Here is a 6,000-nt window from a genome sequence, read left to right on the forward strand (position 1 = left end):
TACTGTATTGGTGTTTCTCTTTCTGACTTACTTCACTCTGGATATTAGGCTCCGGTTTCATCCACCTCATTAGAACTGACGCAAATGTGTTCTTTTTTATAGCTGAGTAATATTCCATTGTGTATATGTACCACTACTTCCTTATTCATTTGTCTGCTGATGGACATCTAGGTTGCTTCCATGCCCTACCTATTGTAAACAGTGCTGCAATGAACATTGGGGTACACGTGTCTCTTTCAGTTCTGGTTTTGGAGGCCTCTTTTTAAACAGCACTGATCCCATTCGTGAGGGCTCCACCTTCACAACCTACGCACCTCCCAATCCTGAAACATCACACTGGGCATTAGGATTTCAACATACAAATTTGGGGGCACACACACCTTCAAACCATGGCATTGGTTGTCTTCTCCCAGCTTAGTTTGCCGAAGGAGGCGTCCCAGCAGACCTAGTACTTGTTTCTAGGTCTACACCCTCAAAGGTGGGGCCATGTGGCCTGGGGGTGGGAGGGACAGTTGATCTGAACCTACAGCCGGGGCACAGCCTCTCCAGACAGGGCCATTGCTGCTGTGATGACAGCCTCAGAAAGCTTTTGAAGGGCCCTTCGATGACTGAGATCCAACTACCACCACACGCTATGCATGCTTTTAACCAAGATCTGTGGCCTAGCGCTGTGGCCTGAGGTGCTGTGGGATTTCTTTTTTTAAGTAAGTTTATTACGTAGCTCCGTTTTTAAAAACTGCAGCTTCAAGATACATCGAAGGTCAAACGTGCACGAAGAATGCAGGCCTGGCCTAGAGTGAGCTAGAAAGCAGAGAAGCCGGCAAAGCCTCAGGTTCCACCCTCTCTGCCCCATCTCAGTTCACAGCAGCCCCATGAGTGGGGCCACAGCCCTGGGCCCAGGGGTGGGTGATGTGGGCACCGCTGGCAGATACCATTCTCCTCTTGCACTTCTGAGCAGATGCTTTATCCCAAAGAATTTGGGAGCATCTGGAAGAAGCAGAGGAGAGGCAGCATCCAGAGAAGAACTGCCAGAGGTGAGTCTGTCTCAGGAAGAGGCATCAGACCCGCTGCTGAGGGTTAAAGTAAGGCAAGCACATCCCAGAAAAGTCAACCCGCCCCTTGGAGTTTTCTGCAATGAGCTATAGCATAATTCACATGGCCAAGTGATACAAAAGAAAAATGAGCTTCTGAAAACCAGAATCATCACCCAGCACCACCCCCTCTCTTCCCTTTTTGGCACACTTATAGTGTGTCGGGTACGATTATGTATAGTCTTCCGTTTAACCCTCACGTCGAGTGAGGAGCACACTTTTACAGATGTGGAAGCTAAGGCACAGAGAAGTTAAGAGGCCTGCCCAAGGATGCACAGATAGCTTGTGGTAGAACCAGGATTTGAACTGCGTTCTCCTGTCTCCGAAGCCCAGACTTTTCACCTTTTTGGTGTTTACAGACCACAATCTCATCAACTCCTCTGTAATTAAGGCAGCCCTCTCAGTCTGAAGTTTCAGTGGAAGTAGAAAATATTTGCGGATCTCTTGGCCGAAAAGAATTGCCCAAGAGATGTTAGAAAGGCCAGGGGGCTGGTTGAGTCGCCTGGTGGGGGCTTCTTACCAGGGATGGTGCCCTTGGTGAGAGGAGGAAGTACACAGAGGAGCTTTACTACTGAAGAACAGAGTGTCTGTGTGGAGCCCCTGTCCCCAGGACACAGCGAGCCAGGCTGGCTCAGCATGGAGGACGACTCGTGGAGAATGGTGTTAGTTGCCCATGATTTGAACACCATTTCCACTTCCATCAAAATCCTCTGTTTTAATCAGGTGGTTTTGACAAGCATTAAGGCACAGATGCTAGAAAGAGGGGATTTCTGCAATGCCACCACACGTTTGAAAGGTTATGTGCAGGCTGTTGTGTCATGTTTAGCTGGACCTGGCTGACTCCCCCATACCGCCCCCAGCAATATTTAATGTGCATGTTCTATCACCAGAAAAGGCATCCCTGCATAACCTCTGTTAGGAATCTGGGGCTCTGCCCTGAACATGGGTCCTATTTCACCTGTACCTCATCAACATGATTCTGCCCCACTGAAGAGTCACATTGGTGGAGCGTGGATAGCAGGGAATCTCAGAAGCACAAGGCTCACCTACAGAAAAGACTTTCATCCGACCATCTCAAAGCACCAACAGACAGTAATTAATCCCCACAGCACCTGCACTGGGAAGGCGGGTGTGACCACCCGGTTTTTACAGATTGGGGCCAGGAGGCGCGCGGTAACGTTCGTTAAAGGACTTGCTTCAGGCGGCACCTCCCTGGTGAAGCTGGGGCTGGGTTGGGGGCAGTCCTACCTCTGAAGTGGGTGAGAGACAGAGAGAGTGAGTGGAAGCCAGGCCCTTGTCACTTGGCCACCTTTCCCTCCCCAGGACATACGTTCCCCAGCTCACACTTACTGTGGCTGTGAGCGGGGTGGGGGAGGGGGTCTCAAGAAGATTCTCAAAGATTCAAGAAACCAAAAGCAGGGTGAGGAGTAGAAGAGAAAGAGAATGAAAAGCAAAAAATAGAGCAGGAGGTTAGAGGTTCTCTCTGACTTCCTGTAAGTATAATCCGACAGGCCACATGTGAGGGAAACCAAATGTCATGCGAAGCAGTGAAATTGTCACCCTCAGGAGGTGGGCCTTGTTAGGCGAAAGGTCACAATAATCCCTTCTGTAGCAAAGCAGAAGTCCCAATGCTATTTTTAGAAACTCCTAGAATTTGCCACCTATTTTTAGAAACTCCTAGAATTTGCCACCACAATGTAGTATGAGAAGAACCAGAGTTACAGTTCATCGCTCTGGAGTGCAGAGTCACAGTTCTCTCCACCGTGGCTAATAGGCTTCTGAGAAGTGATCAGAACAGATGTTAGTAAAGTGATCACACCTCCAGCACACTGGGGCTCCTCGTGGTTACAGAACTTGGTGGGAAGGATCAGGGCAAGCAAGTCATGACCCTCCTGAGCAGTGGTTAGGAATGTGGGCATTTTAGTCCTGCTGAGCTGAGCTCCAGTCCCATCCCCACCTCCCGCTAGAGCTGGGTCACCTGGGTAAATGGTCTGATCTCTTAAAACTGGCTCAGTTTTCTCATCTGTTAATTGGGACTAGTTATGCCCTCCCTCCTGGGATGGTTTGAAGAGTTATCTGCAACAATACTAGTTCCTAATACACATTCAATGAACAGCAGCTGTTATGTTCTTAGTTTATACATACTGGTTTTTCTTTACTAAGAGGACACCTCCTGTACATGACAGGAATGAACGAGAGCACTGTTTCTATAGGGTTACTGAAACATACCGTTCTTAGCTGGTTCGGAGTGCCTCCACATTCCAAGTCTACGAACCATGACTGATTTTGCCTGGCCTAGAACACCCTGGGTTTTCTTTCCCTTGGGACTAACATGGACCAAAATGACAGCCAGGACCGTCCAGACCTGACCCATGCAGTCATTTGAAAACATTCCCATGATTTTTCAAGAGGATCAGCATTAGTTCTCTTCTAGGCTTCCCTCAGATGGTAAAGAATCTGCCTGTAATGCAGGAGACCTGGGTTCAATCCCTGGGTTGGGAAAATCCCCTGGAGGAGGGCATGGCAACCCACTCCCATATTCTTCCCTGGAGAATCCCCATGGACAAAAGAGCCTGGACTACAGTCCATAGGGTCACAAAGTGTCGGACACGACTGTTAGGATCCTGCTAGCCTCTGGTCACAACATTTTCATCAACTGATCAATACACAACTTTGGGTTATGTGTGGTTCTTTTTAAAGACACCTAACTTAATAGAAATTGATTCATTAAAACTGAACTCATGGCCAACAGCACTATAACTCACGCCTGAATGAAACTTCTCTAACATGTATTTCCTCTGTAAGGAACATCACACCCCTCTTGCTCTTAGAAACACAAGGCAGCTCTTCAGCACTGTGTATGGGGCCATTTTAAACAGGGAAATTACTAACAAAAAGCACAAAGAGGCACATAATGTGGAATGAGATAGACTGCAAAAAAGTCACTTGTTTACAGCCTCAGAGCCAAAATGAGAGGACACCATTGCCTTGTTCAACTTCAGCTGACATACGAATATCAGGTGACTCAAAATTTTTGTTGCTCTGCACATGTGTGTGTCCGAAAATGTCTACAAAAGCACCACCAGCATTGATCCTGGGATTACAAATAAACATTAAGTAGATGAATTCGCAAATACAGAATCTGCAAATAATAAGGGTTGACTTAGATCATTTCCAGGCATTTAAAACTCAAGGAAGCCAATTCTATGGTAACTGAGGCAGAGTGAAGCATTTTATCTTTTGCAACTTGTAGGAATATGTCTAGGACAGGAACAAGTAAATGTCTTTCTGTATAGGTATGGGCATCCTTTACTAGACATTTCCATCGTTTTCTTCCTTGATCTTTTATACCTCTGGACTTTGCTCAAGGTCAACAATTAAAAACCTAGACTTTGGGGAAAGAATGAGCATTTTATTACAGGAAGTAAAACTATTTGGTGCTTTCTTACATTTATTATTATTGGCTTTAGCAGAAAACATTTATCTTTCTCAAACATGTCTGATTGCGTGCATGCTCGGTCACTTCAGTCGTGTCCAATTCTTTGCAACCCTATGGACTGTAGCCTACCAGGCTCCTCAGTCCATGGGATTTCCCAGGCAAGAATACTGGAATGGGTTGCCATTTCCTTCTCCAGGGGATCTTCCTGACCCAGAGATTGAACCCATGTCTCTTATGTCTCCTGCATTGTCAGGCGGGTTCTTTACCACTAGTGCAACCTGAGAAGCCCTCGTCTGATTATAACTATGTAAAAAATATGCATATGTAGAAAGATTGGGAGGAAACAAAAACAATTTGTTAGAGGTAGAATGTGAAAACATTTTTCCTTCATAATGTGCTCTTCAGTGTTGATGTTATGTGATCTCAGACATAAATAAACTGAAGAAAAAACTTCAATTAAAACAAGATGTCTGGGAGTAGAAAAATGACCAATGAAAATATATTTAAACACAGGGGACTTAATAATCTTTCATCATTTGTTCTTTGGAAGTTTGCTCACACTGGCAAAAAAAAAAAAAAAGATTGCACATTTCATGTTACCCATCATTCCTGTTCTGCAGTATTCCCTAAGGGCCATGCTATTCTTTGCAGGATGGATTTTAATATTCTAAGCCCTTTAGATCATTTCATTCCTGTAGACACATGATGTTAAGACAGAAAGAAGAAAACCAGAATATTCAAAATGTACATGGCACAGTAACCCGCACATTATCAGGTGTCTCTGGGAAACAGGAAACTCAGCAACAAGTGATTTTGTGAAAACTACCAAGGAGAAAGTCCAGAGAGAAATCACCAGCAGATGTGCAAAGTGGCCTGTATAAGGCAGGTTGGATACAGGTGCGATCTACAGCTTTTGAGCATAGAATCTGATGCAATTCCTGGGCAAATATGCCTTAGTAAAATTCCTCCTGAAAGCCATAGCAATCAGCTAATCCAGGATTTATTGGGCAAGTTAATATGCCTGGCTGGACTACATGTGGAGGGCACCAAGAAAAATCAGACCCAGTCCTTGGCCTCCAGTCACAGTCTGCTTGGGAAGACAGGATTTGCTCATCAAAGGAGCCCTGGGCTCCATGGTTGTCCAATGCTGAGCTCCTGATGCTGCCAGGCCAGGTCTAGACTTTTGGGACACACAGTGAAGAAGAGAAAGTTCCTGCCTTCAGATGTTCAGATTCTTGTTGGGGAGACAGACAATAAACATGAAAAGAAACCAACCGAGCTGCTTCAGACACAGAAGTGCTCGGAAGAAAACCAATGGCAGTGTTAAGAAGAGTGCTTGTCCTCTTTAGGGAAATAGACGTGATCTGAGGTGATGGGAAGTCAGCCAGCTGCATCAAGATCTGGGGGGAGATTTCCATTGGCCGAGGATCTATGATTATGTATGGCAGATCAGGAGACCAGTCCAGAGGG

Source organism: Bos javanicus, chromosome 9 (genome assembly GCF_032452875.1).
Source record: "Bos javanicus breed banteng chromosome 9, ARS-OSU_banteng_1.0, whole genome shotgun sequence".
Taxonomy (NCBI): domain Eukaryota; kingdom Metazoa; phylum Chordata; class Mammalia; order Artiodactyla; family Bovidae; genus Bos; species Bos javanicus.